The sequence below is a fragment of the Petaurus breviceps genome, unplaced genomic scaffold (genome assembly GCF_028583685.1).
Source record: "Petaurus breviceps papuanus isolate PSGF00001 unplaced genomic scaffold, PetGlider_PUasm1.0 91041, whole genome shotgun sequence".
NCBI classification, from domain to species: domain Eukaryota; kingdom Metazoa; phylum Chordata; class Mammalia; order Diprotodontia; family Petauridae; genus Petaurus; species Petaurus breviceps.
This window is the reverse complement of record NW_027187400.1, coordinates 5907531-5929122: the sequence shown is the minus strand read 5'-3', so window position 1 is coordinate 5929122 and position 21592 is coordinate 5907531. Positions and strand designations below refer to the sequence as shown.

General features: G+C 44.1%; 1 long non-coding RNA gene across 1 annotated transcript in view; it reads right to left on the bottom strand.

The window, feature by feature from the left end:
- Positions 1-13562: 13562 nt before the first annotated feature.
- The window catches only part of LOC138154566 (uncharacterized), a 39453-nt gene continuing 31423 nt past the window's right edge, over positions 13563-21592 (bottom strand). Inside the window, exons 2-3 of the long non-coding RNA XR_011166637.1 lie at positions 15462-15557; positions 13563-14042 (exon numbers count right to left, since the gene is read on the bottom strand). This is a non-coding gene — a long non-coding RNA (uncharacterized lncRNA). The remainder of the gene's footprint in view (positions 14043-15461; positions 15558-21592) is intronic.

The window sequence follows — 21592 nt, the reverse complement described above, 5'->3', positions numbered from 1 at the left end:
GAGAATCTCTCTCTGACACTTCCTCCCATGACTCCACAAACAGGTCCCTCTTCTGTGCTAGCCAACAACTTCATTCTCTTCATGAATGTCATTAGATTTTGAATTCTCTATACCAGTGATGCTTTTAGAAATGAGCCTGAGGTGTGGTATCTAAAGTAACTGGTGTTCTGTGGAGGTGCTTTTTTATTTTTTTGGAGGGGGGGAAGGCAGGGCAATTGGGGTTAAGTGACTTGCCCAAGGTCACACAGCTATTAAGTGTTAAGTGTCTGAGGTCAAATTTGAACTTGGGTCCTTCTGACTCCAGGGCCAGTGCTCTATTCACTGTGCCACCTAGCTGCCCCTGTGGTGGTGCTTTTTTAAAAATTATTTTTCATTTAACAAGTATTTTTTTTTCCCTCTCACCTCCCCTATCCCCATTGGGTGAAAGGAAGAAGAGAAAAGGCACAATTGATAAAGAATATTGGACTTGAAGTCAGGAAAACCTGAGTTCAACCTGCCACAAACACTAGTTGTATTACCCCGGGCAAGTCACTTAACCTCTTTCTCCCTCAGTTTTCTCAACTGTAAAATGAAGATAATACTACCACGTACTTTGCAGGATTGTTATGAGGGTCAGATGAGAGAACACATATAAGATACTTTTCAAACCTTAAAGTACTATTATTATGAAGAAACAGAGCCAGGAATACAGTATTCTGGAAGGCAAGGGATCTAGGCTCAAGGCCAAGAATAACTTACCCAGCAAAACCAAGTATAATCCTGCAGGGGGAAAAGATGGATATTTAATGAATAGAATTTCCGAGCCTTCTCCTAACCAGAGCTAAATAGAAACTTTAAAATTCAAAAACAGGAGTTAAGAGAAACATAATAATGTAAAGATGAATAAATCATCATTGGGGTCTAAACAGGAATAAACCGCTTCCATTCAAATATGGAGAAATGATACATGTGTCCCCTATTATTCCCATTATCATTGGCCATCATAGAGGGAGACTGAGACAAGGCCTGGGAGTGGTTCTGTTACATCTTGATGATCTCAAGAATGGAGAGGGAGGTAAATCGGGTGTGATCCTAACCATGAATTCTCTCTTTCTGACTGCTTGCAATATTTTTTCTTTGATTCAGAAGCTCTAGAGTTTACCTATGATGTTCCTGGGAGTTTTCGCTTTGGGGTTTATGTCAACAGGAAACCAGAGGATTCTATTTCCAGTGACTTCTGTTTTTAAAGATATCTAGGTAGTTTTCTTTTAAGATTTTTTTTTTGGAGGGCAATTGGGGTTAAGTGACTTGCCCAAAGTCACACAGCTATTAAGTATGTCAAGTGTCTGAGGCCGGATTTGAACTTAGGTCCTCCTGACTCCAGGGCTGGTGCTCTATTCACTGCACCACCTAGCCTCCCCATCTTTTAAGATTTCTTGAAATAGGATGTCTAGGCTTTGTGTGTGTGTGTGTCAGAAATACGACTTGATAGTTTTCAGAGGAAGAAATTCAAATGACCAAGAAATCATATTTTTAAAATGCTCTAAATCATTAGTAATTAGGGAAGTGCAAATTGAAACAACTCTAAGGTACCACTTCTTACCCATCATATTGGCAAAATTGACCTTTTGATTAATAGCAAATACTGGAAGAGCTGTGGGAAAGCAGATACATTAATGCATTGTTGGTGGAGTTGTAAACTGGTCCAACCATTCTGGGAAGCAATTTGGAATTATACCCTCAAAACAAATTGTGCAAAACCTTTGACCCAGTGATACTGCTACTATGTCTGCACTCCCAAGAAATCAAAGAAAGAGGGAAAGGACACATGTATTTCTAGTGTCTATTTTCATGGTGACAAAGAACTGGAAATCAAAAAAGTGTACAGCATTGAATAATGGCTTAAAACGTTAAGATGTATGAATGTGACAGGATACTTTTGTGCTGTATGAAGTAATAAAGGGGATGGTTTCAGAGAAACCTGGGAAGACTTGTATGAACTGATGCAAAGTGAAGTGAGCAGAACAAGGAGAACAATGTATAAAACAGCAGCATTATTTTGAAGACAAACAACTTCAAAAGACTTAGGAACTCTAATCAACACAATGATGAACCACAATTCCAGAGGACCTGTGATAAGCAGTGCTGCTAGGCGGTGTCATAGTGCTGGACCTGGAGTCGGGAAGACTTATCTTCCTGAGTTCAAATCTGGCCTCAGACACTTACAAGCTGTGTGACCTTGGGCAAGTCACTTAACCCCGAGTGCCTCCCCCCAAAACCCAAAACCACAAGCATTTATTAAATGTCTCCTGTATGCCGGGAGAGCTTCTATTCTATTAGAAGAGGCCTCATGTATATGAGTTATATGCAAAATAAATATGAGGTAAATTCAGGGAGAAGGGAAGACTGCAATAGCTCCTCATAGAAGGAACCATTTGAGCAGAGTTCTTCTTAAGAGACAGAGGTTAGATGCAGGGGTGGGGAGCCTTCAACCTCAAGGCCACATGTAGACTTCTAGGTCCTTGGGTGTGGCACTTTGACCGAGTCCAAGTTTCACAGAACAAATCCTTTTATTAAGGGGATTTGTTCCATGAAGTTAGGATTCAGTCAAAGGGCCACACTTGAGGACCTAGAAGGCCACATATGGCTTCGAGGCTGCAGGTTCCCCACCCCTGACACAGCCAGATGGAAAGCCCAGGGAGGGGAAGGTGGAAGGTTGTGTATGAAGAATGATAACAATAAACAAGGAGTTTAGTCATAAACAGGGTGCAGGCAGAGAAGTAATGTATGGGGTATCCCCAAGTTTAAAACCCTATATAGGGGCGGCCAGGTGGCTCAGCGAGTAAAAGCACTGGCCCCAGTGTCGGGATGACCTGGGGATCGAATCTGGGCTCAGATACTTAGCACCACACCCAGAAATAGCTGGCCATGTAACCTTGAGCAAGTTACTTAACCCCAATTGCTTTAAAAAAAAACAACAAACCCTATATAATCAAGATAGAAAGGCAGACTATGGGACAAGTTGTAAAGGGCTTTAAAAGCTAAACAGGGAAGCTTCTATTTGATCCTGGAGGCCATAAGGAACCATTGGAGTTTGCTGAGGGGTCACTTGGTCAGTTCATAAACATTTATTAAATGCCTACTATGGATCAGGAATTATGCTAAGGGCTGAGGAGACGAAGAAAAGTAAAAGACAACAGGGCATAGTGAATAGTGAACTGGCCCTGGAATCAGAAGGACCTGAGTTCAAATTCAGCCTCAGACACTTGACACACTGGCTGTGTGACCTTGGGCAAGTCACTTAACTCCAATTGTTTTGCCTTCTCTCCTCCAAAAATAAAAAGAAGAAGAAGAAAAGCAAAAGACAGGCCCTGCCCCCAAGGAGCTGACAATCTCACGGGGGACACATGCAAACAAGTAGGTAAAAATGCTCTACAGACAGAATGGATTGGAAATAAACAACAGAAAGAAGGCTAGAATCAGGAGAGACTGGGGAAAGGCTGTGGGATGTTAGCTGGGACTTGAAGGAGACTAGGGGAGCTGGGAGGCAGAGATGAGGAGGGAGAGCATTCCAAGTATGGGAGGCAGACAGGGAAAATGCCTGGAGTCCGGAGACGGGAGGTCTTGTTTGTGGATCAGTCAGCTATCACTAGACTGGAGAGTGAGGGAGGGTGTGAGGTGTGAGAAGACTGAAAAGATGGGGAGGAGGGTTGTAAAGGGCTTTGAGTGCAAGCCAGGAGGGCTTTAGAAATGATCCCGAAGTTTGTTGAGTAGGGGGATGGTCAGATCTGCACTTTAGGAAATGACTTGTCCATAGTCACATGGCCAATGAGTCTCATAAGATTTAGACTGGATATCAGTCAGTCAACAAGCATTTATTAGATGCATTGTTGTTCGGTAGTTTTTCAGTTGTGTCTGACTCTTCATGACCCCATTTGGGGTTTTCTTGGCACAGATACTGGAGTGGTTTGCTGTTTCCTTCTCCAGCTCATTTTACAGATGAAACCGAGGCAAAGAGGGTGAAGTGACTTGCCCAGAGTCACACACCTTACATCAAGTGTATGGGGGCCAGATTTGAACTCAGAAAGATGAGTCTTCCTGACTCCACGTCCAGCGCTCTGTGCACTATGGGGCCAGGGAGCTGCTCTTCTCCTTCCCACTCCCCTCCTTGTCCTCCATATATTATAATTCCATTTCTGTAGTCATTGCTAGAGGAAAAGCATCCAGTGAAGGTTTACAGAGAATTTATGAAGGGCCCCAACTCCTGCAGGAAAGGAGAGAGCCCTGTCCCATGTCCTCTTCCCTCATCCCAAATAACCACTCCTCTTTGCAAGCTCCTAAAGTATATGACCCAAACTGTGTCTGTTTCTTCATTGGGGAAATGAAGTAAAAATCCCTACTCTGAGTCCCTCCCAGAGTGATTAGGTAAGGGCCTTGAGTGGGAAAAAGCAGTGCACCAATGTAGGAAAGAGGTAGAGATGTTTTTAAGGGTGCTGCTGAAAGGCCTCAGTTTCTCCATCTGTCAAAGGAGGATAATATACCTGCTGTTGTGAAGATTGAAAGTAAGACTAGATGTGGAAGGGCTTGCAAAAGCTCTAAGTAGTCTACACTGGGGAGGTAACCCAGGAAATTCCCACCCAAGATACTAGCCCTTAAAAAGAATATAAAATAAATATAATAAATAAAATAAAAGTAATATAAAATAAATAAAATAAAAATAAATAAAATTCTCTTTTTAGTCTTACTCCAGCTTTTTGTTTTGTTTTGGCCACGGGAAAACAAGTGAATAAGATACTGATTGGTCCCAAACCTTCATCAAGAGTCAAAGTGATCTGATAGAAGGAAAGAGCACCAGACTTGGAGTCAGGGGAGCGCCTGCTACACCATTTACTAGTTCTGGGACCAGGCACATCACAGCGTCTGAGTTTCAGGTCCCTCATCTACAAGACGGTAATAAAAACATTGGCACAGCTACCTCAAACACACCGGTTTGGGGATCAGGGAAGATAATGGAGATGTGCTTGGCAACCACAGGAGGAGCAGCATGATGTAATAATAATAATTGTTGTTTGTCCTTCGTTTTTGAAAAGGACTAATGACATCATGGGGTGATGTCTTGACTTGTTTGTGAAATGGATTTAAGTGAGGCAGAGAGGCACAAGGGCGTCAGCCTCACTGTCTCCTCCAGAGTCATGGAAGTCCAGCGGCAGGACAAAAGTCAGGAGGACTGGGATGGCCCGGGGTTCAGGGATGGCCCTGACCAAGCTCTGAGCTCTTCACAGCACCTGCTGCAGCCCCTTTGTAGCCCTTAGAACAAATTGCTTTCCTTCTACCAGGAAAAGTCTTCCCATGCTTGGGGTAGACATCCCTCTCACTCACCAAGGGCTGGAGGCCTGCTGGTTACCCTCAACTTAGTTTAGCCCATCTGCCCCCATGGTTTATTGAGGTATGGCCACTGCACATGCTACAGCTTCCTGCTCCAAGAATAATAATAACATCCAGCATTTATATGGTGCATTAAGGCCTGCAGGGCACTTTCTATGTCCTCTCACACAATTCTCACTCCTCTGTGAGACAGTTGCCATTGTAGTCTCCATTTTACCGATGAGGAGACTGAGTCTGAGAAGTGAAGTGGCCTGCCCCTGGCCACAGAGCTAATACATATCACTATCCTGGCTCCCAGCCTAGCACTCTATCCTCTGTGCCGCCTAGCTGTAGAGGACAGAGTATCAGTCTCAAAACCAAGACCTGGGTTGCAGCCTCTAGTGGCTGTGTGACCTTGGGCAAGTCACAACATCTGAGGGCATCCAGACTAGCTCCAAGACTACAAACCCTAGAGACGGTCCCTTTGTGCCCAGGGAGAAGGGGTTTCCTCACATGGGACTTCCCTACACTGGTGAAATCACAGGCCCAGCCCTTGTCTAACCACATAAGTCTGCAGAAATGTGTGAGTTGTCATTAGCTGGCAGGACTCACAGGTTTTTGCTGTGCAAACAATAAGCAGAGATCTTCTTTGCTCTCCCAGCTGTCCTGACCATCTGTCCTCTATTGCAGAGGGAGGACTACGTGAGTTACTCGGACCATTTAAAAGGGAGCTGAGGGGCCATGGAGAGTCCCCTGGACTGTGAGTTTGGAGAGCTAGAGTCTAGTCTTGATTCGTCCACAAACTGGCTTCACTCTTTCAAATGAGTCACCTCTCTCAGGCTCAGTTTCCATTTCTGTAAAATGAGGGGCATGGACACAACAACCTTTAAGGTCCCTCCCAGTTCATCATCATCAAGAAGCATTTATCAAGTGCTTTACTATGTGCCAAGCACTGATGCTGAGGATGCAAATAGAAGGCAAAAGAAAGGCAGTCCCTGCCCTCAAGGGGCTTACATTTTTTTTTTGAGGAGGGAGGGCAAGGCAATTGGGGTTAAGTGACTTGCCCAAGGTCACAGAGTTAGTAAGTTTGTCAAGTGTCTGAGGCCCAATTTAAACTCAAGTCCTCCTGACTCCAGGGCCAGTGCTCTATTTACTTCACCACTTAGCTGTCCCAAGAGGCTTACATTCTAATGAATGAAGATGGCTTAGAAACCAAAGCTTGAAGAGGAAGAGGATGTGGTGGAGAAAAAAGTCTGGAGACGTATTTTCTTCATGCTCTATGTTCTCAGAACCCCCTCAATTCTGATTTTGTGGGGGAAGAACACTAATGACTGGGGGAAATCGAAAGGTTTCCTGGAGGAGGCAGCACTTGAGCCAAGCCTTGAAAGAAGCTGGAGGCCATAATGGGCAGAGACATGAGGGTCACCAAAGTTGACAAGGCTGTACAGGAGAGGTTGCCAGCAGACACCCTCACTATGCTCAAAGGTCCCTCCCAGCACCAACATTCTCTGTCCTAAGACCCTTCCTAGCTCCACATTCCATGTTGTAAGGTTCCTCCAGACTGACACTCTCTGTTCCAAGTCATGCAACCCGAGCTTCAAGCACAAAGCTCTTCTTCAAACACATGACATCGTGCCGGAATTCATGAGGGGAGGAGCTGGTGCTTTGGAGAGAAAAGCCACTGCTCATTCCTGTCTCCAGAGACACATGTGGTTCCTGCTTTCTTCAGGGAGAAAGATACCCATGGAAACTGAAAAAGGACTTTGGGAAGAGGAGTTGGCACCTTGTCATGCTCCCCTGGAGACGCTGAAGAATTTCTCCTTGGGTGAGATCAGGGAGTAAGTATCTCCTGGTTGAGCTGAAATGGTTCATTCCCAGATCTCATTCACCTGGTGTAGTTTCCGGTGTATTCTATGTCATTTTTCTGATTTCTGTTTGCTACCATCTTAGATAAATAGATTTGGTTACTATTTGTCATATGGCATCTTATGAGGGCAACTAGGTGGTGCAGTGGACAGAGGGTAGGGCCTGGAGTCAGGAAAACCTGTGTTCAAATCCAGTCTCAGATACTTACTAACTGGGTGACCCTGGGTCAGTCACTTTACCCATTTGCCTCAGTTTCCTCATCTGCAAAATGAACCGGAGAAGGAAATGGTGAACCACTCCAGTATCTTTGCCAAGAAAACCCTAAACAGGGTCACGAAGAGTCAGACATGACTGAGCAACAAGTCTTTTGTGTAACTAGCATTTAGTGGGAAGGAGTACATACTCAGAGTCACCCCTTCTCCCTCTGAGGGATATCAGTTAGGAAAACATCATGAATCTAAAAGAAACCCCATGCCTCTAAATCAGCAGGATGGGGGAGGGGTCTGAGAGATTCAGTACTTCTTGTCCTGAATCCTCTCTTTAGAAGAAGAACAGAGCAACTAGGGATTACGGTTTTCCTTAGACAGGGGTGGGCAAGATTACAGAGATGTTCATGCCTGCCTCAGATTGAATTCAGATGTCCCATGTCAGCATGCATAATACATCTAAGCAATAGACACCAGATAGAGAGATAGAGAGAGATGGACTGGATAGACAAGACAGATAGAAAAACAGACAGATCAAGCATTAATTAAGTGCTTCCTGTGTGCCAGCTCTGACATCCTGGGTTCCGAGGGCCCTCCCAGCTCTGACATCCTGGGTTCCGAGGGCCCTCCCAGCTCTGACATCCTGTATTCCAATACTACAGGTCCTGACATTCTTCCTACCTCTGACAGAGCTTTCCAACTACCCTACCCAGGAGAGCACATAGGGATTATCACTAGGACAAGAGATTTTTGTTCAGTTGGGTCAGGAGTTCTGCTCTCTTGGCAGGAGCACTGGCCTCAGATAGCAGAGACTCAGGGAGTTTAGGCTTTGTTCCCCACTATATACAGAATATATGCAGAAACTCACTGGGAAAAACGAGCCCGAGGCCAGTTCTCCCCAGTGCCTCCCTGTCGTGAGTCAGTTTCCTAAGAATCTGGGTTGGAGCATGAATGCTCACTCACTCCTCTTGTCTTATTTCCCCCATTTCGGAGATGCAGTCCTGTCTTTGTTCCTAACGCATGATAGGAGGCCCAGCTGAGTGAAGTGACTTAGCCCTGCCCTCGAGAAGTCTACACTTGTCCACAGGGGCTGTAACTTTGTATCTCCAGGGCCCAGCACAGAGGATGTGATTAATAAATGCTTGTTGATTGACTTATTGAGCATCAGGTCCATTTGCTTCTCACTCAAGTGTCAGCATGTTCTGATGGGAAGAATCCGAGGTGTTGTATCTGACATTTTCCACTTGTGTGACCTTGGGCAAATCACTTAAACACCCCGTGACTCAGTTCTCATGTGTAAAAGGAAGGGGTTGGTCTAGAAGCCTCATCCAGGACCTCTAAGGACCCTTCCAACTCTCAGTCTATTACCCAGTGATCACCACACCCCTCGTCTTACCCCCAGCCTCCTGAGGGAAGAGACTAATCAACCCATCCAGTCTTGGCCAGCCCACGTGTCCAAACATGCCTGATAGTTTGTTCTCCTTTCAAACAACTGTAGAATCTGAGAACTGAAAGGGGGCTCAGAGGTCCCCTAGCCCACCCTCCAAACATCCCCTCCCTCACCCTACAACCAGCCACACAGGCTTAAACACTTAAGGAGCTTCTGGTGGCCCGCTCTGGTAGACTGCTCTGTGGGTGACAACGCTGTCGTTGGGAAATTCTTTACTTGGGCCGAGCTGAGATCTCCCTCCCCTGTAACTAACTCCGCTGTTGTTGGGAGTTCCCCCTGACTCAGAGGAATCAGAAGAAAGTACTAGAGTCTTCCAGGAGGCAGCAGCAACTAAAATCGAGAAATAAGACCTCTGTGAGTTAAAAAGAAAAGGAAAGAAAGGCTGGCTGACTCGACTTGGCCTTTCTGTCTTACCCTAAAAGTCTGCAGACCACAGTGCAGGGAGACTCTGAATGAGAGTCTTCCCCTACAGAACAGAAACACGACTGATGAAACGAAGTGCGAAAGGGCCTCCTCCCACTCATCCGGGCCTGCTGTCCTTTACTCACCGAATGTCATTGAGTTCCTGCTGTGCCTGTGGCTTGTGTGCACCCGGGTGTCCCCAGGCCGTAGGCTCTCTTGCCAGGTGCAGAGAGTATGGAGGGAGGCATGGTTCCTGACTTCGTGGAGCCCACAGGCTGATCCTGCACCCTGCTTCACTGTTCCCCATGCTTTTCTTCACATTGCTCCCTGACAGGGATGACTCCTTCTTAGCTGGTCCCCCTCCTCCATCCAAAAGCCTTGAGAGATGCCTCTCTTCAGGGCATTTGAATGTAAGCTCTTTTCAGGTAGGGATTGTTTCCTTCTTTGTACTCACCCCCCCAGCGATTCACCTGACCCATAGTAGGTGCTTACTATTTGATTGAATAATAGATTGATTCCTGATTGGTTGAATAATAGATTGAAAGCAGCATCCCAATTTTTACCAAGCACCTTTATGGGGCAGAATACCTATGGGGAGTGAAGAATGGGAGGGCAGGGGTGGGAGTGAGATCAGGGAAGGGGAGGAGGATGTTGAGAAGACACTAAGGGATTTCCATGAACTAAAAGGTGGGGACCTCTTGGTCTTCCCCAACACCTACTTATTCGGTCACCTTTCATGTTTTCGATTCAGTCTGAAACTTTAAAACAAAAGGAGGGGGTTTCCCCTTCTACCAGCCTTCCACTTGCGTCCCACAGATCTGTGGTTTATGCTCACACCAAGTTCAGATGCCCTGAGGAGGAGGAGGGAGATTGGGCTTGGGGAGAGGCATGGGGTCCACTCATCTACTAGTGGTTCCTTAGACAACAGCCTAGATGATGTGATTGCAGGGAACCTTTAAGGATCCCCTGCCCTCAAAGAATTCCCATGTCTGAAAATCTACTATTAGGGATTAATTTTTTGGTATTGACCCTCCCAGGCTTCTCTTTAATATGTCTAAGGGGAATTTTGATAATCACTTAGAAGGAGTCAGACACCCTGGGAAGAAGTGGGTTAAGGGATGGAGGAAGAGACAGAAGGTCAAGCTTCAGCTGGCATTCCAGCCTTCACCATAAAGCCGTAGTACATCTTACAAACACAAATACTCCTCCACCTCCCTCCTATGTCCCCTCCCCAGTGAAGTCCCCAGTTCCTTGCTCACACTTCTCTAAAGCTCTTCTGCTAATATCCTTGGGAGGGAGGTAGTCCAGTGCTTAGTGCACAGAGACACACAGCAGGCACTTAAGAAAGGCTTATTGACTGATTATTTCCAAGGAATCTGAGCCTCAGAGAATTAAGGTCCCACCAAAGAAGTCACACTTTCAGTGGTGAAGAGGAATAGTTCTGGACTGGAAGTCAGAGGAGCTGGGTTTGAAATTTGCCACTTACTTGCTTGTGAGACCCTTGGGCAAGTTCCTTCATCTCTAGGGGCCTCAATGCTCTCATCTGCAAAATCGAGCATTGAAGGACATGATCTTTATGGTCCCTCCCAGATCTATTCTCTCAGATAATGTGAATCTGTCATGTTTTTTTTTTTTTTAAAGCAATCGGGGTTAAGTAACTTGCTCAAGGTTACATGGCCAGTTATTTCTGGGTGTGGTACTGAGTATCTGAGCCCAGATTTGATCCCCAGGTCATCCTGACACTGAAGCTGGTGCTCTTACCCGCTGAGCCCCTAAGCAATTGGGGTTAAGTAACTTGCTCAAGGTTACACGGCCAGGTGTTTCTGGGTGGGTGCTAAGTGTCTGAGCCCGGGATTCGATCTCCAGGTCATCCCAACACTGGAGCCGGTGCTCTTACTCGCTGTGCTACCTGGCCACCCCAATCTGTCATGTTGAATCTTGAAAAAAGAAGACTAAAAGGAAGGAGACCTGTTCCTGGTCTTTAAATGCATGAAGGGCTGCTATGAATCAGACTTGATCAGCGAAGGTAGAACCAGGAGTAATGGCTGGAAATAAATGAAGTTGGATCTTTAGCTTTTAAATACTTATCCTCACCTACTGTCAATATAGGGGCAAGTAGGTGGTACAGAGGATAGAAGACCAGGCCTGGAGACCAGAAGAACTGAGTTCAAATTTGGCCTCAGACACTTACTAGCTGTATGACCCTGGGCAAGTCACTTAACCTCATTTGCCTCAATTTCTTCATCTGTAAAATGAGCTATAGAAGGAAATGGCTAAGCACTCCAGTATCTATGCCAAGAAAACCCCAAATGAGGTCACAAAGAGTTGGACTGGACTGAAATGACTCAACAACAATCACCACCAAAGTGGGTGGTGAATGGAAAGACATAAAATTGAGATAAGACAGGTCCCTGCCCTTCAAGAGCTGGCAATGTAGAAGGAGGCTAAGACAGCAACACTGAATGCTCTAGGAAGCCTGGGAAGTGACCTATAGCATGATCAGGGCAGACTTCCTGGAGGAGACGGCCTTTAAGTTCGGTTTTAAAGGATGAGGAGAGACTCAGTAGGGAGGGGGGAGAGCATCCCAGGCATAGGAAATGGCCTGAGCAAAGGTGCTGAGGTGGGAAGCCACAGTGGTATTCAAGGAACAAAAAGTGGTGTAGGTTAGGTGAAGTGTACAAAGTATATATGGGAGTAATAGGAAATAAAACTGGAAAGGGTCCATCAATCAAGCATTTTTAAAAGTACCTACTATGTGCCAGGCATCGTTCTAGGTCAGTGGTTCCCAATTTTTTTGTTCCAAGAACCTCTTTCAACAACAACAAAAAAGGTGTTGTGACTCCCCAAGGTAATTTAATATGCTACTCATAATAATCTCGAAGATTTATTCATGAAGTCCTTATGTAACAGTAGGCACCCTGGTCCCCACTGCCTGAAGACCAGGTGTGCTACATTTTGCCTCCCCCTCAGGAATCTCTGGTACCAGCCCCTTTACCATTGACTCCAGGCCCCACCAACTGTGTTCCCATATTTTTAGGGGGTCCACTGCACCCCAACCCATGTAACCACTTGACAGTCAGATTAGCTCTTACAAAGGAATGTTTACTTCAAAGATATAGCAAGAACAAACATACAAAGATCATCCCCCAACAACTGGGGGGCTTAATTCCCCACCTCCACATTTCCTCCATGTCTAGAAGGAGAGAAGAGTTAGGCTCACAGTTTAGCTCACTTCCTATATAGTTCCCACCAAGTTCCAAGTCCAAAGCCCCCAGGAGACTCATTTCCCAGATACCCTGGTCCCTCAGGACTTCCCTGACAGACTGGCCACAACAGGGAGCTGGCCTAGAATTCTGCCTCCAAGGTCCCCACAGCTTAAGCTCTTGGGCCAGGGGCTCTACTACCTGCCTCTAGTGCTGAGAAGGACAAACAACAAAGAACAAAACTCAGGACCTGCTTCTCAGGGTCACAGGGCCTGACACAGTGGGAGAGGAAGCTAGTCCTCCTCACCCAGGTTAGCTTAAGGCGCTCAGTCCGTGCGTGAACAGGCCCTTCATACCCCCCGGATGCAGCTGGAAAAAGAGAAATCGGGCCAGTCTGGTCAGCTCAAAGATGGAGCTAGCTCCAGCTACACAGACAATAGAAAGAAGTGGTTCCCACCCACAAGGGGAACACAGTATGTCTCCTTTCAGAGTAATAGGTCCTTGCCTTCTCCCATGTTAGGTTTTCTGGACGTGAGCAAAGCAAATCCTATTACACTTGCAATAACTACAATGATAATTTTTGCCTCCAGAAGCCCTGAATTAAAATTTATATTATATAACTTTAATTATACAATATAAAATGTCATTCTACCTCAGAATTATTAAAACTGTTAACTATAAAATTCTAGAACTCTACTTATAAAATAATTATGAATATTTTATGTGGGACATTTTGTAAGAATTTTAAAAAGCAATCTAGCAAGACCTCATATGTTTACTATTATCTCCAAGTCTTCATATTACATTTCTATATCTTATAAATTTTTGTTTTGTTTTGTTTTCTGGAGGGGGCAGTTAGGGCAATTGGGGTTAAGTGACTTGCCCAAGGTCACACAGCTAGTTTTTGTGTTGCGTCTGAGGCCAGATTTGATCTCAGGTTCTCCTGACTACAGGGCCAGTGCTCTATTCACTCTGCCACCTAGTTAACCCTATCTTACAGATTTTGTTGAACATAAATAACATTTTGATGAAACAGGATACAATTTGGAAGATGTTTAATATAATATAATAATCACATAAAACCAATTTCAATTTTGTACTTTTTTATTTGAACAAATATTTGTAATTTGGCTCAACATCAACTACAGAATTAAATATGGTTTCATATTGAATTTCTTCTTGTATTTTGATTAAAAACAAGAACAAAGTGAAAATGCTTGCTTACACAAACATGTGATGGAAAAAGAGAGGAGAATTTTATAAGCTCTGGCTGAAAGGTAGAAATTCATTTAGAAATTTTTAGCCACCTAAACAATGAATGAAAATGGCAAGCTAGTTATGATATAAAATACTTACTTTTCTACTGGTTAGTGACAAGCACTGTATTAAATGACAAATATATTTAAAGTTCAATTTCATATACTACATGTTTATTTGGGTTTTGAACAACAATTATTATACATAAACAACTTTTGTGAGGAAAGAATCTCTTCAGATGTGTCTTCTTCTCTTCTGTTGCTGACACCTGGGCTACTCTCCATAGAAAGTGTTGCCATCCAGCTCATTAAAAATCTGCCAAAGAGAATCATAGCAACATCAATAGAGAACTTAGTTTAAAATGAAAAACAGCCTCAATAATATAAATATTGTTTCTCAAAAAAACAAGGGCTTTTTTCTGTAGAACATCTGTGGTGGTCTGTGATGGTTTCAAGACAGCTTGTAATGTGCATGACTGGCAATTGTGGCTTTCACACTAGTGGACATTCAATGGACTGACCTTCCTGCATGCCAGAGTCTAGAAAATAGACATTTTTCATCCATTTAGTTTTTCCTGTAGACATTGTTTGGTCATGACCAGGAATCTCCTTGAGTAGGTCCTTTGATGTTCTGGAGCTCCATGGAATCAGTATAATATCATCAGCAAACAGGAACATCCAGAGAGCTTCCCTAGATATAAAGAATCTCTCTTGGATTTGGATTCTGTACAGGCCACCCTCCATCACAGTGGTCAATACCTCTGGTGAGCACACATTACTGTTTTTAACTCATTTGGCATTAATAATCAGACGGTCATAGGGGCAGTTAGGTGGTGGAATGAATAGAGCACTGGCCCTGGAGTCAGGAGGACCTGAGTTCAAATCCAGCCTCAGACACTTAACACAAAAACTAGCTGTGTGACCTTGGGCAAGTCACTTAACCCCAATTGCCCTACTTCCCCCCCTCCAAAAAGCAAAAAAATAGAAAAAGTTAAAAAAAGATCAGAAGGTCATTGAATAGAGTCATCTTAAGCACTTCATATACTAAGGAATCTTCTTTGGTCTTGTACAAAAGACTCCTCTGTTGGAATAAAGCCATTTAGGGTACATTTTTTAAAAAATCAACAAACAATATAGACAGCGGGATCATCTATTTTCTGCACCTTTCAGTCAATTGTGTGGCTACGTAGATGTGGTCTGCTATAGAAAATGGATTATGAAAACTGGCCTGCTTCTATCTCATATTTTCATTAAGAATCTTTTCATTAAATTTGTACACAATTATTATAAAGGTTCATAAAAATGAAAAAGGCAGCATATAAATTGGCCATTATTGATATCATCTCAACTCCCTCTTTGGGGTAGTAAAGACTTCTGTGATTTTTATCTATTCTTTTGGTTTCTTCCCTACTAGAGATATTAGACAAACAGCTGACAGCCTGAGACCATCATCTCTCCATCCAGAGGTGGCTAACATGCTTTGTTATTTGTCCTCTGTCATCATAGTTGGTCACTGAATTGGTCAGAGTCCTTAAGTTTTCCAAAGCTGTCTTTATAATGTTATTATTATATAAATTGTTCTCCTGTGTCTGCTCACTTCACTCTGTATCAGTTCACAAAAATCTTCCCAGGTTTCTCTGAAACTATACCTTCTTTTTTCTTATATTACAAGAGTATTAATAACCATAATAACAGTAATAGCTAATCCTCATACAACATGGACTCAAGGCCCTACCTCATCTTTGTTTCCCTCTTCTGGACACTTTCCAATTCTTCAATGTCCCTCTTAAACTGGGGGACCCAAAGCTGAACACCATACTCCAGAGGAGGCCTGTCAAGGAAGAAATAAAACAAGAGTATCACCTCTCTCTTCCTAGAAGCTGTGCCTCTCCAAATGCAGTTTGAGATAGCATATGCCTTTTTGGGGCTGCCATATTTGCTGACTCACATTCTGCTTGTGGTCCACTGAAACCTCAGGATGTTTTTTCAGGTCAGTTGCTATCTAACCACACCTCAGCCATCTTGTACCTTCAAAGTTGTCTGACTTTTTTTTGGACATTTTTTTTACATGGCTGATGTGTCCATGTTTATGCGTATTTGTTACAAGAGTTTTCTCTCTCTTTTTTAAAGGCAGAAAGGACAGAAAATTCAATATTTGTCGATTAAAAATAAATAATTTTTAAGGGCCATATTGGACTTGTTCAGCTGTCCTTATATCTAGTTGTTCTAATTCCATTGTAAACGACCAAATTATGTAAATCCATCAGTCACAAAACCATTCTAACTCTGACTCCACAAGTCTTTAGGATACGCTAAAAACTCTTCTGTCTGCCTTTTTATAAAGCCTTCTGAAATATGTTGCCATTCTACCTGGAAATTATTACTTCCCACTCTTCTTTACTGGCTCTTGGCTCCAACAATGCTGGGCAGTTGGTCGTCACCTGGACAGACCCCTCCAACCCCTTTCCTAGGCCTTGTATAGGGTGGCTCTGGTGCCTAGCTAGAATGCCCTCCCCCTCCTCCCTGTCTTGTAGAATCCCCAGCTTCCTCCATAGTTGAACTAAGTGTCACCTTTTACAGGAAGCCTAACCTAATTTACTTGGGTATAGCTCCCCCCTCCACAATCACTTGGTATATATTTTCTATATTTATTTTCTGAGCACAAGTCATTTTTATACACACCAAGGGAATGCAGGCTATTGAGGGTTCCTAAGGTTCTTTTGTACTCCCAGAGTCTGCACAGTGCTTGGTGTACAGCAGATGCTTAATAAATGCTCATTTGCTCCACTTGGGGTGTTCTTTTCCCTCCTAGCATCCAGGGTCCTGCTTCTGTCCTCTGGCAACCCAGGTTTCCCTGTAGGGGATTCCCCAGGGGCCCCCAAATGGTACAAACTTTTACAGAATCACTCTGGAGTCCAGGGTGCATCCAGCAAGTTTGATCCCCTTGTCTAATCCCCTACAAAACCTCATATTCTGGCACCTTTTTCCCAATAATGATACATCTATCAAGTACTTTCGCATTCTAAGATTTCAGATACCTTAGCTCACTGGATCTGTGTAACAGTCCCTTCTGGTGCCCCTCACAGGCTGTTCCTGGGACTGGAATTCACCCCCTCCTCCTCTCAGCTCTTAGACCCCCTACATTTCTTCAAAGTTCAAGTCCAGGGTCACCTCCTACTTGAGGCCTGTCCTGATCGCCCTGGCTACTGGTGCTTCCATCCCACCCTCATTGCTTCATATGAACTCTGTGTATTGTGTGTATAATTATACATGTTGTTTCCCCAAACTAAACAGTGAACTCCATGAGGGCAGGCACTGCTTCACATTTTTATCCTCAGCATCTCCCACAGCATCTGGCACATAATAGAAACTTTATAAATGTTTGCTGATTGACTAATTAAAACCTAGGAAAGAGGTAGTACAAGTGATATTATCCTTACTTTATGGATGGGGAAACAGGGAAATTAAATGACTTGCCCAGAATTACATGAGTGCTTAAAACATGGAGGAGTGGATACTTGAGCCCAGGGATGCTGACTCCAAGGCCAACATTCTTTCCTTTGCACCATGAGTCCTCCCTCTGACTGCTAGGCAGAAAAACAGAAAACAGGCTCAAGTAACTTCCCTGAGGAAAGTTATAAGTTCCAGGTCTTAAATGTCCTATATGCAAGTGTAAAAGCAGGCCACAAAGTGGGTTCCCTCCTTGGAGCATATGGTTGGGGTAATGGGGGAACAAATCATGCTCCATTAAAAACAAAGACAATTATGAAAAATAGGAATATAGGAAGATTTGTCTTATATGAACTGATGCAAAATGAAATAAGCAGAATCAGAAAAACAATATATGCAATGCTTCCAACATCCTGGGGCGGCCGGGTAGTAAGCACAGCGAGTAAGCTCACCGGCCCCAGCGTCGGGATGGCCTGGGATCAAATCCGGGCTCAGACACTCAACACCACACCCAGAAACACCTAGCCGTGTAGCCTTGAGCAAGTTACTTAACCCCGATTGCTTAGGGGCGGCCAGGTGGTTCAGTGAGTAAGAGCACCGGCTCCAGTGTCAGGATGACCTGGGGATCGAATCCCGGGCTCAGACACTCAGCACCACACCCAGAAATAACTGGCCGTGTAACCTTGAGCAAGTTACTTAACCCCAATTGCTTAGGGGTGGCCAGGTGGCTCAGCGAGTAAGCGCACAGGCCCCAGCGTCGGGATGGCCTGGGATCAAATCCGGGCTCAGACACTTAGCACCCACCCAGAAACACCTGGCCATGTCACCTTGAGCAAGTTACTTAACCCCGATTGCGTTAAAAAAAATGATTCCAACATTTAAATGAAAATAACTTTGAAAAACAAAACTGAATACGCCATTAATTACAAAGACCAAACTTAGCCGCTGAATACAAGATGAAAAAACTCATCTCTCTTCTTTTTATCCTGCGATGGTGTGGCGGCGAGCACCCCGAGCGCGTCCCCAGGGTGGCCGCCACCACAGGTTCTTGGATCTGCTTTGTTAAAGGAAAGCAACTCAAAATGGGTTAACAAGCTTACTTTAATCAGTCAGACATATATCGTTTACCTTGTTCAGGAGAAAAGGTCAGCACCCTGAACCTCAAAGTATACAGGCATAATTATCAAGACAGAGACAGATCAAGTAGACAGATTTCCAAACTGTCCAGCCATTACATCCATACCAAATAAACATCTGGCTTTCCACATCTGGGTTTTTCAAAGCTGGGGGACTCTGAACAACGGCTTCCCAGAATTCAGATCAAATCACAGAACACTTCTCAAAGTGAGCTCCCAAAACAAAGCTACACATCAGGCCTTATATAGCCTTCTCCTGGCTCAGAGAATGTAACAACCTTCTGGACCCACTGGCCAATCAAGAAGTATCTACTGAAAAACAAGCCTCCCACCCCAGGCTCCAGGTGCACTTTAGCCTCGGGGCAGGGAAGATCTTTAAATTTGCATTTCCATTACAGATGGGGAACTATTACTGTGGAAAATTGCAAATATTATCAGATTCAGTTCAATTTTTGGCTAGTTTTTTTTATTTTTAGATGGGGAAAGGCAGGGCAATTGGGGGTAAGTGACTTGCCCAAGGTCACATGGCTAGTAAGTGTGTCAAGTGTCTGAGGCTGGATATGAACTCAGGTCCTCCTGACTCCAGAGCACTGCACCACCTAGCTGCCCAGATTTTTGGTTAGTTTTGCTCAACTATTCCCCCACCTCTGTCTCTCCCCTTCTTTCTGTCTCTCCCCTTCTCTCTGTCTCTCACTCTCATTGTCTGTTACATGAAATAACTCTCTGAGTAGAGCTTGAGGAAGGGATATAGTTGGAAATCACGGTGATAGAAAGACAAAAATATCAATAAGTGAGCGTGTGTGTGTTTTAAGAGGAAAAGAGAAGTCTTATAAAGAGAGGTCTCCTTATGTTTCTGGGAATGTCAATGGAGTTTAGCCTGATTTAGCTCTATCTCCTCATCTTTTCCCTTCCTTGCTTCTGTCTACTTTAAGCTTCATTAGGGCAGGGACTGGGTTTTGTATCTCCCCCAGAACCTAGCACAGAACCCTATCAGTCAGTCAGTCAATAAACATTAATATTTAGGGTCTACTACATGACAGAAAATGGCAAACCACTCCAGTGTCTCTGCCAAGAAAGCCCTATGGACAGTATAGTCCATTCACAGTCTAATAGTGGAGATACCATGCAAACAACTAGGTATATACAATCTATATAAATTGGAGATATCAACAGAGAAAAGGTGCAAAAATTAAGGGGGATTAGGAAAGGCTTCTAGTAGAAGGTGAGAAGCCAAGACTTGAAGGGAGCCAAGAGGCAGAGATGAGAAGAGAAAACATTCTAGGCATTGGGGACAGCCAGAGAAAATGAGGATGAGTATCTTGTTCAAATAACACGTTTTGGGTACTTCATAAATGTTCACTGTACAAAACTTCTATCTCATAGACTCAAAGAATGAGTCATAAATAATATTTTCTTTCATCCCTTCTAAATATATTCCTCCCTGGGGCAGAGTCAAGATGGCAGAGTAGAAACAGGATCTCCACGTGGCTCCAGCTCTCACCACCTCCAATCCATGTAAAACAGGATTCTGAACAAACTTTGGAGCTACAGAACCCACAAAATGACACAGAGAAGCTAACCTCCTGCTGAGGACAGACCAACAGGCCGGCAGGAATCAGCCAGCGCAGCACTCTGGGAGCCAAGCCCAGGAAGCCAGAGGTTTTAGCCCCAGGGAGGGTCTGACCAACCACCAGTTGGAGGGACTCCAGATCACCAGCTGCTGTGGCGGTCCAGAATTATCAACACATAGATGCTAAGGACAGAGTGAGAGGTAAGTGCAGTGTGGACTTTGGGATCCAGTAGTTGGGAGAGTGTTGGCTTTTGCCCCCAGGGAGAGAAGCCGCTCAGGGGGCCCAGCCGCTGCCTGGCAGCTTCAGCTCCTAGCCTGCAGAATGTAGGGGGACCAAGCACCAGTCTGAGGGGTAATCGCTCTTGCTTTAAATTGCTTGGATCTGGATTGCAGTCTAGGGTAGAGGTCCTGGGGTATGTGACCAGCTTGCCAGAGCATGTGGAGGTTTCAGAGAGGGCACCCAACTAATACCTCCAGCAGCTGAGAAAACCCCAACGTTTGGTATGAAAGCTCCCCTGTCTGGTGGCAGAGTCCTACTGTGGCAAAAAGCCCAAAAGGCAAGTAATTGAGTGGCAACATGACCAGGCAAAGGAAGCAAAGCAAACAGAAGAATAAAACATTAGACTCCTATTTTGGGGACAAAAAGGATCAAAGCATGGAACAGGAGGAAGACAGTGAAGTCAGAACTCCTGCACCAAAAGCTTCAAAGGAAAATACGAGCTGGTTACAGGCCATAGAGGACTTTAAGAAGCAGATAAGAGAAGTGGAGGAAAAATTGGGAAGAAAAATGAGAACGATGCAAGAAAACTACAAAATGAGAGTCAACAGCCTGACTGAGGAAAATAACACCTTACAAAACAGACTAACTCAAATGGCAGAAGAGGCTCAAAAAGGCAATGAGGAGAAGAATGCCTTAAAAAGCCAAATTTGCCAGATGGAAAAAGAATCTCAAAAGCTCACTGAGGAGAATCATTCCTTCAGAATTAGAATGGAGCAAATGAAAGCTAATGACTTTATGAGAAATCAAGATGCTGTTAAACAGATCCAAACAAATGAAAGAATAGAAGGCAATGTGAAATATCTCATGGGAAAATCCACTGACCTGGAAAATAGATCCAGGAGAGATCATTTAAAAATTATTGGACTACCTGAAAGCCATGATCAAAGAAAGAACCTAGAAATCATCCTCCAAGAAATTCTCAAGGAAAACTGCCCTGATGTTTTAGAACCAGAGGCCAAAATAGAGGTTGAGAGAATCCACAGATCTCCTCCTGAAAAAGATCCCAAAAAGAAAACTCCTAGGAATATTATAGCCAGGTTCTGGAATTCCCAGATCAAGGAGAGAATATTACAAGCAGTCAGGAAGAAACAATTTGAATATTGTGGAAACACAATCAGGATAATTCAGGATCTGGCAGCTTCTACACTGAGGGATCGAAGGGCTTGGAATATGATATTCTGGAGGGCAAAGGAGCTGGGATTAAAACCAAGAATCACCTACCAAGCAAAACTGAGTACCATGTTTCAGCGGAAAAGATGGTCATTCGGTGGAATAGAGGACTTTCAAGCATTCCTGATGAAGAAACCAGAGTTGAATAGAAAATGTGACATTCAGATACAAGAAGCAAGAGAAGCATGAGAAAGTAAACAGGGAAAAGAAATCATAAGGAACTTATCAAAGTTGAACTATTAACATTCCTACATGGAAAA